This window comes from Leiobunum rupestre, chromosome 3 (assembly GCF_980474605.1).
Source record: "Leiobunum rupestre chromosome 3, qqLeiRupe1.1.hap1, whole genome shotgun sequence".
Lineage (NCBI taxonomy): Eukaryota > Metazoa > Arthropoda > Arachnida > Opiliones > Sclerosomatidae > Leiobunum > Leiobunum rupestre.
Window position 1 is genome coordinate 38,145,767 of NC_143386.1, and position 11,784 is coordinate 38,157,550.

The 11,784-nt window shown below is 37.6% G+C and overlaps 2 non-coding genes across 2 annotated transcripts; both read left to right on the top strand.

The window, feature by feature from the left end:
- Positions 1-4,222: 4,222 nt before the first annotated feature.
- LOC149951695 (U1 spliceosomal RNA) lies at positions 4,223-4,385 on the top strand. The gene has a single exon (XR_016480151.1). It is a non-coding gene; the product is annotated as a U1 spliceosomal RNA (small nuclear RNA).
- A 1,580-nt stretch (positions 4,386-5,965) lies between these two features.
- On the top strand, positions 5,966-6,130 carry LOC149951696 (U1 spliceosomal RNA). The gene has a single exon (XR_016480146.1). It is a non-coding gene; the product is annotated as a U1 spliceosomal RNA (small nuclear RNA).
- The last annotated feature ends 5,654 nt before the right edge of the window (positions 6,131-11,784 follow it).

Sequence of the window (11,784 nt, forward strand, 5' to 3'; positions counted from 1 at the left end):
GTCCAAGGGCAGTCTATTAAAAGAGGGCGGGAAATTTAAATTTAAATTTAATATAATAACTTTACTGGAGAGTGTGGTGCCATCTGTTAACGGTAAAGGAAATTAAAAGATACTTTTTAGACTTAATTAAAATTTCCCGTCAAGAATAAGAGTGAAATTGGTGACCTTGGCTACGTTCAGTAACGCTTAACGTTAACGGTGAGTCCGGATTCGTACGGTTCGCTTTTTTCACGCTTGGAGGCGGCGGTTCGGCATCCGAGAAAATATCAGCGGCGGCGACGTTGGATTGGTGGCGCTGACCTCTAGGTAGAAGCCTCTCTTTCTACCACCTTGTACAAAATTCAGACGTGTGCACCAGTGGCGGTAATTTATCAATTAAAACTTCTGGCAGCAAGAGGAGGTTGATTTTATTGAAGCGTTTCTGCCAGATCGATAAAATGATTTATACCAGAACCGTATAACATTTTCTTACGAGGTAAGTATACATCTAGTTCTTTAAAATTTAACATTTACCTTTGCAGGCTTGACACAGATTTCTATGCTCACGAATTTTCAATATCGCACATAACTATGTAACATTTAAAAATTTAACTTAGATCTTCGAAATATGTATCCATACGAAACAGCGAAGTGACACATTTCAATAACATTAGTTGTGCTTGGGAGATGGATGCTTATGTCGTAAGGGATATTTGATATCCTTCTGATTAATCTCACGAGGAAAAATCTACAATAAAGATGATATCTTCGTATCGGGACTCTCCGGCCAACGACTGTTTTTCAATATCTTTGAGCTGCTTTCTCCACTTTGAGAGGTCGTTTAAAACTGGTAAAACCCACTCTGGCTTCCTCATTACTGACCAAGGTGCCTTCGCCAAATTGGTACTTGGATTGTAAACCCTGAAAGTGGATACACGATGAGCAAAGAAATATTTGCGGGAAGGTAGGTGTACCAACCTTTGGGTGAAGCGACCATTTAATGACGTAAATCTCCACTTCGGTGGTGTTCAGTTTGGTTAACATTTGACCTTCAATGCAGTTAGCGAATTGTTTCACCATGTCAGCGTGATGAGTCCATCTGTGATTTTGCGTCCAGACCTGAAATTGGGAATCAACAGACCTGAAATTGGTAATCACCGATTGGAGGTGGGGAGTTTGGAAAATTCCTCACATGTTAATACAGTTCGCGGGATAAAATAAATGTTTAAAGAATCGTAATTGATTCTTTTGGCGCGAATCAAATCTATAAAAAATTGCGCAAAGTCCTTGTTATAATTATTGAACAATAAAATTTGATATTTAGTGCTTTCTTTAAAAAGTTTTTTGTACTAGGAAGGCTATTCTGTTAAAATCAAAAATATCGATCCGTCAAAAATGGCAATGCGCATGTAGATAATGGGCGGATATGGAAATATCAAACTATCGATGGTATAAGTTCAACCCTTGCACCAGAAAGTGACACGAAATTCCAAATATGACCAGAATGTCGCGAATTGGGACACTTTCTTCACGGTTTTCTTCATTTGGAAATTGTCGAGTTTGCTTAAAAACAGCGTTTGTAAACGCTGACCGGTGCGGACCTTGTATATAAAAATAACAGAAAAATACTCACTGCCTTCGTACATTCGATTTTACCAGTATCTTAAGTTGTATCGGTAACTTTTAAGATTTTCAATGTTTGAAATTGAACTCTTTGGAATAGTTTCGTAGGTCAATCATTGGAGCTATAGATGGGCATTGTTGCCAGCATGACGTAAGGAAACATACCGGTCACTTCAGAATTTTCAATAAACTTTGAAAAAAATGAACACGAACCAGCCACCCAGCCAGCTAGTCTGTTACTATTTATCTCAAAATTGATTATTAATTCAGGAGGGCAATAACTGAGAAAAAAATATACAGTAGTAAAGAAATGATAATTAACCGATTTCCAATGAAGCGAAAAGATGTTTCCCCGCTATATGGCGCAAGTTATTAAAAATTGGGACTAAAATTATATTAAGGCCACCTTATTTCCTATCGAATGATGTATTGGGCAACGGAATGGGCGTATCAGCGGTCGAAATATAACCTTTTAAAATTAGCCGACTGTCGCCATTTTGAACAGACCTCTATCTTGAAAAGATAAAACTAGATAGAGTGCTATAATGACTAAACCTCTATTTTGGAGCTGAGAGTTAAACAAGTTGGCAAGCCAAAATATACCTCTCCTCGGAAGAATTGTCCCTAGTGGTATTAATTTCTCGAGACGACTCCCAAAGATGTCTCCGCAATTCCGAGTTATTTACTAAAAACGTAATCCCGGTTCAATCCCGCCCGGTATAAAATTTTAATTTTAATTAAAATAATTGAGACGAAACAACCGAGTTTAATTTATTCAGATTAATATAAATTAAGTAGTTACAACAGCGAGTTAGACGTACTAAAACAATGCACAATTAATTTTAACTCTACAGAGGGTATTTGTATTTTTCTCGCTTACGAAATACTTGCCGCATCTTTAACGCTCATTTTATTTCAACACTCGCCGTTGATGAAGATACCGTAGAATAGCTATATTCGTCATCTGGTAGTGGACGACTCGTAGACTTCCTGTTGACGTTCTGACACATACCGCATGAAAAAGAACAATACCGTCCAATTTCCAATATCATATAATGACTCGCACACCCAGAAAATCAATTACTGCATTAGGAATTGTAAATGTCCAAATATCCACACCAATAAAAAATGTATTAACAAGAAGCGAAAAACTTACCATTCACAAAGCACCGAAAGCCACTTGACTAAACGACAGCTCGTATATCAATAAATGACCGTAGACGGAATAGTTAGGGCTCTTTATAAATAACAAGACGGTCAAGCCCGTAATACTACCTCTCCTCGGAGGGGAGATAGTTCATTCCCCACGCGTCGTCTCACAGTACTATAACTACGCTTAATCAAAACTGTTATAACGGCGATACATTTTTTAGAAGAAAATAAGAAAACGGGCCTAAAATTTAAAAATTGAATATGTTTTATATATTTCACTAATATATTCCAAAATTTTCGAGATTTTAATCCCGTTGCTGCTACATCGAAAATGTATTTGGTACTAGGTTGTTAATTCTGATTGTAAGGGTGAAAAAAAAGAAAACACAACACAAAATAGTTTATTGTTCTTTAGACCAGGTTTTCATAACGACTTAAATTTTATCAAACATTTACTTAAACAATTATTAATTATCACAGCGATATGGTAAATTATTTAGAAATTACACAATTCTAAAAGTTTTACCACTTAAGTAATTAGGGTGAACGATAATAGGGTTGGTCTGGATCAATGCAAATAAACATAGTACACAAATTTTCGCTCACATTATCAACACTTTCGGTACGGTATAAAAGTGCGAAAAACCGCTTTAGGGGAACCCAACAAATAGTATTATAGGTCCATAAAAATGAGATATATACGAAAATAAATGTTAAGCGAAAATTTAAATTATAAGTGGAAGCTCTTAACAAAATTGCGTCGATTCACCACGACAACCCAACAAAGCATGTACAAGTCAATCCAAATACGAAAATTTTATTTATTATAAACTATCAATACTTTCGATAAAATTAAACAACAAAAATAACCAATAGAAAAACATAAAAGAATATTCAACCAAGAAACAAGTTAATCCAAATACTTTGAAATCAGGAATAAATAAACCCAATTACCGAAAGTTGAAAAAATTATGTGAAAGAAAACACCTTACCAACCGAAAATTCATCCGTTGAAGCTCACCGTCACACGGTGGTTTTGCCTCTCTTTAAACTGCAAACATGGTTTCTGACTTTGCCCCGTTAAAGCATTCGCGACACACAGACAAACACAAAGACAGACACAAAGACACAGTGTTTGTAAAATCACTCCTAGAGGACATAGTCCCCTCGAAGAGATAAAAATGAGATGAAATTTGTATTGCACCCGCTAGATAGCGCTGACCTAGCGTAAATATATCGCCACTTCCTAAATGTGAAATTCGAAACAGAACATCTTCTTTTAAACGTGATTTTGATATCGTTCTACTTTTTCAACGTTATCTTGCTAATTACCTACCGCATGGGTTTGCAAAGTTATTTTATATATTACAGCATATTTGTATAACAATTTTCGAATAATTAATTGGTCACATACCGTTTTTTGGTTTGCTTACAAACAATTAACAATATCCCTTGAATTACTGAGATTATACTTACCTGGCGTCGCTACAGCCTCGATCTAGAAGAAGGCGGGCTTGGACGAGGTTGCACCATTGCACTCTGGTGCAATTGACTCCAACCACTTTTGCTAATTGCAATAGATGGGGCGTACAATTTTTGGAAGCAGGGTACTGCGTACGCGCTCGACCCTATCCCCAAAATATCAAATGTTTAACACTAAATAATCATTACATGTACGACTTCCAAAATCGGTATTAAAACCTTATGGGCAGGGATAAAAACACATAAACTGACCAACGATACTCTTTCTTGAACCAAATAATTTGTATTAACTTTATACTATAAATGAAATGGGACATTTAATGGTATCCAAATAATGGTAAGCAAGAAAATTATATTATGTTAATAGAATAATTGTAACAATAACTCCCACTTTTTCTGTTCACACTATACAATTTTCTTGCTCACAATTATTTGGATACCATTAAGTGGTCCAATTAAATGTATAGTGTAAACTGGGCTTTAGTCATTTTTACAGTGTAGCAGGAAAATTAAAAACAAATAACAAAAATATATTAATGACTTTTGTAATTCATTATTTAATTCCGCTCGCTGATCCTTCGTACCAAACTTGGGAAGAAAAATAAAATTTTATTTAATGCCGTTCTGACCACTTCCAAGCCAAAATCTTTTCTAAAAGGCGAAGATTATTCTCGTTTTAAGAAAATAATAGATAAAGAAAGTTAGATTGTATTAAATAAATTGACCAATAAACCCATTTCTCATGAATAAAAAACAATCTTGCCCGTTGTCTCGCTACATGGCACAAAATATTAAAAATTCCTATCGAATGCTGAAAATGGCAACGGAATAGGCGTATCAATGGCTGAGATTAAATTAGCCGAGTGCCGCCATTTTGAACTGTTCGCCATCTTGAATACAAATTACATAGAACTCGAGAAACTACAACACTTTTGATCACCCCAAGTTATCAGAAACTAATATCGTCTTTAGTTGGTAATAGATGCCCTACTTGGCCCCATCATGTTCAAGAGTGCCACCATTTTCAATTGGCCGACATCTTGAATAGATAGAACTCGATAGACTGCTACACTAACAAGTGTGTTGTGTAGACCGTTGGGTAACATGAAATTTCCTCAAGGGAAAAGCTGCAATTGTCTTCCGTTTTGCCATGGCAATCGAAAATGTTTGTCAACTTCAAACGAAAATTTTACAAAAATGAAAAAAAAAGGTCAATTTGATCAAATTTTGGTAAAATATTTCTATTTTGTGTAAAAAAAACAAATTTGGGTAAATGCTTTTATTTTTTAGGAAATTTGATGAAAATTAAAATTTCTACAACAATTTCGATAAACCTTACAATCTGGCAATTTTTAAATTAATTTGATTTAAATTTCATATAAAGTTAAGTATTTAAATATCTAAAATATGGTTAACGTGGTTATATAAGATGTAAATGATAATCTTCGACCAATTTTATTAACTTCGAGAATAATGGAATAAATGTGATATATTTGAAGGGAAACTATGTTTAATGACTAGTTAAGAGTCTAATTAAGCTTCATATTGAATAAACGGAATTTAAAAACACAAACTGGCCGCTATTATGGTATACTAACAATGTTTGTTCAAACGAACACCAAATAACTATCACGTTTACCGAATTTCATTATCGAAGCAAACCATTCCCTGCGCGATATAATAAGTTTCTAATTATATTTCATAAGAAATACCGATTTTCGTATGAAGTATACTTACCTTGCGTCGCTGCAGCCTTGATCTGTAAGGAGGCGGGCTAGGTTGAGATTACTTCCATTGCACGAAGGAAGAGTTAACTCCTATCGACTAGCACAAAATATGATAGTTGTGGCGCCCAATTTATGGCAGCGGGATTCTGCGTACGCGCTCAACCCTTCACTTTCGTAAGATAAAATTAAAATGTACATGTACGGCTCCAGTTAAATGTAATAGTTGGGGCGCCCAATTTATGGGCGCGGGGTTCTGCGTACGCGCCCAACCCTTCACTTTCGTAAGATTAAATTGAAATGTACATGCACGGTTCCAGTTAAATGTGATAGTTGGGGCGCCAAATTTATGGGCGCGGGGTTCTGCGTACGCGCCCAACCCTTCACTTTCGTAAGATAAAATTAAAATGTACATGCACGGTTCCAGTTAAACAGGGGGTTACATCGAAAACCTCGGAGCAGCTTAGCATCTGTGCTCAATTAGTTTAACAACAATTTGGATATGACGCAATTTTAACTGTACTAAGCAGCGCGAATCAATTTTAACTGTACTAAACAGTGGCACACATGTTTTACTATTGAACATGTTTGACCAGATTAATACTGGCGGCGCAACTACGCGAAGAAAGAAGCCCCAACTTTTATCTTGTATGACAGCTAAATTCTTCCAAAAATCACCAATAAATACATTTTCTATAAATAAATAAATACAAAGCTGTACAAAATATTTTCTCCTGACGCGACAGTTTATTTGGCTTAATTTAATGAAGCACTATTCTTGCCATCCCGACAAAAGGCCAGGAAAGTGGACCACTGCGCCTCATACGGAGACCCGCCACCCCACCCAAGCCACCGAGGCGGCCAGTTTGCCTGGACACTCTCTGTTATCCTAAGCCGAAGCTCAGTTTCCAGCCCAAACCTGACCGAAGTTGGAGGTGGATATAGGACCATTTGATCAGAGCTAACATCTCCCAGTGCGCCACCGCCCTTATGGGTTACAAGAGCCGGACCCCGACTCCCCGGTAAAGCCACCAGTTATTGCACACTCCAACCCCTTGAGGGCCCCTTAAATCGACTCTTTGTGCTACAGAGCTAATAATTAAATGTAAGGTCTATTTTAAGTCAGATAATGGTCGGCATACCGACCATAAATAGTCACAAAAAAGGATTTACGGTTTTAGTGTCGAAAAACGTTTGGACGTTTTTAGGTCGGCATTTGGTCGTCGACTATAAAGCGACTTTTCGACCGTACCCCGACCCTAAAACGACTTCATGCGCTACAGGGGAAGATGTCTTTTAGCGCCCCCCTTGAGTTTTTTCTGTATCCGATACTGATAGATAATGAATGTGAAAATGAAAGTTTATATTCAGCCTTCGGTGAGAGTGAAAATGATTATTCTGATAATGAGGAAAGCGGGAACTCTTTGGATTGTACATTCAGCGAACAGGAATATAACTGCGATGATGGTATGAGGGATTCAGATATTAAATAATTTTGATCCAGGAGAAGTTTTGCCGAACCAGTACGAACTTTTAGCTCCATTACCAAACATAGATCAAAATGTAGCACCAAGATCACAGACTGGTAATTTTTTTAATTCAATGTTTTATAATATTCAGAAATTGAGTCTCAAATAATTTGCAGGCGGTGGTTGTGAAATAATGAACATCGTTGCGGAAAGTAAATGTTGGAGGAAATGCCTGAAGCTAAAACTGTGGATGGTAACTGTATTATATAGAATGCCTGTTTTCCTTAAGTTTGCCTCAATAGACTCACGTTACAATTCGCCTACGAAGAACATGACGACCGCAGAGGAAGACGAGGAGCAGCGGAACCACCTCAGGGTTTCTTTATAGTTGAAATGGGATTTTGAATTAAAAAACTTGGATACTGTAATTTGTTTTTTCATTATAATGGTAATAATAACTAAAATTGCTTGTTGCGAAATCTAGTTGAAAGCCTAACTTTTTAATAAAATCTCGCCAAGCGCGTGACTAATTCTACAAAACGCGTGTGATTAAAGCAAAATATTACGCGCAGCGCTGGTATTCAATAGCTTGAAAACTTCTAGTTCGGGAGTCAAGTTCAAAATCCTTCTATGACAGTAGTAAGTTTCAGACTCCACTCTAAACCCGTGACGTTAGGGGTTGGAAAATTATGCTCGTGCTCTGAAAGTACAAATTTCTGGATTTCGAAGGGCGACAAAAGTCAGTTTCGAACTCAAAAATAAAAAACTTAGCGGCGAAATTTTAAATTGTAAGTTACATATTTCGAAATACGATATTCAGCGCTTTAAATGGGATTCGTGAAACTACGACTTTAAATTAAGGAAAACTAACAGTCTAGTTTGGAGTATTAATTTAATTTTGCAAGGATTTAGCTGTCATACAAGATTAAAGTTAGGGCTTCTTTCATCATGCAGTTGCGTCGCCAGTACTAATCTTGACCAACAGGTTCAACAGTTTTTTTAAAGGTTTTTTCATTTGCGGGCTGCAGGAAATGCTTATAAATTAATACCACTGTATCAAATCGCGGGTGGTTTTTCTAATGTGCTAAAATTGCTTTGCCAGTGCTCAATACAGTTAAATTTGCGTCATATCATAATTGATTGATTGATTAGGCCTAAAGTGGTGCCTGATTATTAATATTATTATTATTGTGTCGTAGTGTTAATTCAAATAATTGAGCGAATGATGCTAAGAAGCTCAACGGTATTTTACGTGTTAAAATGTCAGTTACATTATAATTCTATTTTACGAGAGTGAAGGGTTAAGCGCGTACGCAGAACCCCGCTATTAATTGTATTTATTTCCACCTTTTATTTGCGGGGGGGGGTCCCGCTACAAAGTCTCATAAACAATGAGCAGGGCTTAAGGCCACTACCCCTAAGAACAACAACAATCATTAGTAAATTAAAAAGTGTATTAAAAATTCAAAGTTAAATTAATTAGTTAAAACATTAATTATTTATATATACACTGAATGCCCCAAGTACTAGAACAGACCATACACCGACCACCACCTCTTGTGACGCACTCCAATTAATGTCACCGTCCGTCCGCTCTGTAATACGCTATTTTATTTAACTTTAAATTGGACGTCCCAACTACCGCTTTTTGCAGTAGTTGATAAGAGCCAACTCTTCCTCGGTGCAGTGGAAGACATCTCATCTTAGCCCTCCTCCTTACAGATTAAGGCTGCAGCGACGTAAGGTAAGTATGCTTGATCACGCAATCATTAAAACATTTAATTATAAGCACGCAAATCTTAATGAACCAGATTTAATTTCAATTTCTGAGTTATTATTTCTGGTAATTTCCGAAAATTCTATGTAAAGTAATATAGAACATTAACGTACCACTTTAAAGAATGTGTTCGAAGAACATTTGTCGATTTCAATAATTATAACTCTTAGTAAAGTTAGATTGCACCACAAGCGCTTAGTAGAGTTAAATACGCTACGCTTGTGCTTAGTTCAGATAAATACGCTACGCTTGTGCTTACTTCAGTGAAATACGCTATGCTTGTCCTTAGTTCAGTTGAATACGCTATGCTTGTGCTTAGTACAATTAATTACGCTACGCTTGCAGGCCCTTAGCCAGGGGGGGGCATGTTGTCAGTATTTATAGCCCGGTGTACCGGTAACAGAAAACCACACCACCGGTGGCCTATCATCAGAATGCCCTACGCCAGCGTCCACAAGCCCGGACAGGTGACAAAACCAGCATGGGTAGCAGAACCCTACTACTGATGGTCGCACCCTCGACGCAAGCCGCTCAACCCAGCAGAAGGTGCAACAATGGGACGACCAGCCCGCCACTTCGCACACAGCAGTGGGATAGAGAACGGATGCTCTAGCAAATCTGGCCGACACCCCACCTACAGAGGCAGGGAGCCAAGCCCTTTGGAGAGAGCCCCTAAAGCGGAACGGCAGGCACACAGCAGCCCGCATAATCCGGCACAGCTGGCACCGGAGATCCCGGTGTGATCCAAAAGGCCGGGAGATGGGTCCGCCGTGCCCTCATACGGAGGCCCGCAGCCCCACAGCAGGCAACCCAATCCGCCGAGGCGGCCAGTTTGCCCGGCCCCTCTCCATTAGCCTGGGCCGAAGCCCAGTATCCAGCCCACACCTGACCGAAGTCGGAGGTTGGAGATAGGACCCTTTGGACGGAGCTAACATCTCCCAGTGCGCCACCGCCCTTATGGGTTACAAGAGCCGGACCCCGACTCCCCGGTAAAGCCACCAGTTATTGCACACTCCGACCCCTTGAGGGCCCCAGGGGGGGGGCAGTACGAAAAAGGTGAATTTATAGATAAAACGGTTTATCATTTTTCCTATATTATTTAAATTAAATAAGTTATTAACTGAGTTTTAGCCAGCGGAGTCAATGACCAATAGGGGTCTAATACTGCCACATAGAGATACAAAATTGAAATTGGAAAATCAGTTTCTTATATTATGGCGTCAATCAAACGAAACAAAATTTCTTTTTTAGATGACTTTCAAACCCTATTCGGAATACATGCTATTGGTAATTCTAAATATGAAATCAGTTATGTCATCACTTCAGTACAGTCAAAGCTGCGGACTTTGTACCGCATACAGGAAGTTATCCTCTCCTCGATTTGGAGTGTGAACATTTCAACGAAATTTTTCAAAATATCTTCAAAGGATTAATACCATAGCCATAGGTCTTTTCATAAAATAAGCTACGCTTGCCGAACTGGTTTTTATGTAGCTCATTCGTCACGAAATACGTAGCAGTTCAGTTCAGTTTATTCTTTAAAAACAGGGTTTCTCGTACCTTATGCCCAGGGCTTTTCTTTGAAAAACGTCATCGATACATCACTCGTGACGCAGCAGCAACATCAAAACAAGAAAGCCAATGTTACTTTAGAAAAAGGCCTATTCATAGGAAGAGAGCACTGTGCTACGAGGCACGAATTATACGTATCAAACGCACGGACACTGAGTTCCAAGTCATTAAATGTTAAGGAAAACTTGTTTAACCCAGCTTGTCGATTGCCATATTTCACGATAATATGTCAACAACATCGACGGGTATTGGGAATATTACGTATTTTGCTTTGGAAGGATTTAATTTCTAGTAAGCCATTGCTTTCGAACAAAGTTCTCTGATTGAAATAAACTGAATCCAAAGTCATTCAAAAGTTATTTAACTATTAGCTTGATTGCCATATTTCACGATAATATGTCAACAACATCGACGGGTATTGGGAATATTACGTATTTTGCTTTGGAAGGATTTAATTTCTAGTAAGCCATTTCTTTGGAACAAAGTTCTCTGATTGAAATAAACTGATTCCAAAGTCATTCAAACGTTATTTAACTATTAGCTTGATTGCCATATTTAACGATAATATGTCAAAAACATCGACGGGTTAGTAAAATTACGTATTTTTCTTTGGAAGGATTTAGTTTCTAGAAAGCCATTGCTTTCAAAAACATAGATATCTGAATTATATGATTGAAATCTCGGAAAATGTAAGCTATCCATAAATGTTTACTAAGTTTTCATTAATTCAACTGTTTAGATTTAGGAAAAGCAATCTAGAGCTTTGGGGCAAGGCTTAAGAATACTGTTTGTTTCGGCTGTAATGTCTGCGATATGAGTGACGACCACAACACGCTGACGCCAAGTGCCGTTGTTAATCCAATTTTAAAGTGAGTTAAGTGGCTATTTCTTTATCGCCAATCTTATTTCTTATTACAGCTTATACAGTAGTATCATTTTGCTTCTCTATGTTATCTGATATAATTAAATCAATGTCAAAAGCGTATGTTTGTAAAAATGAGCTAAA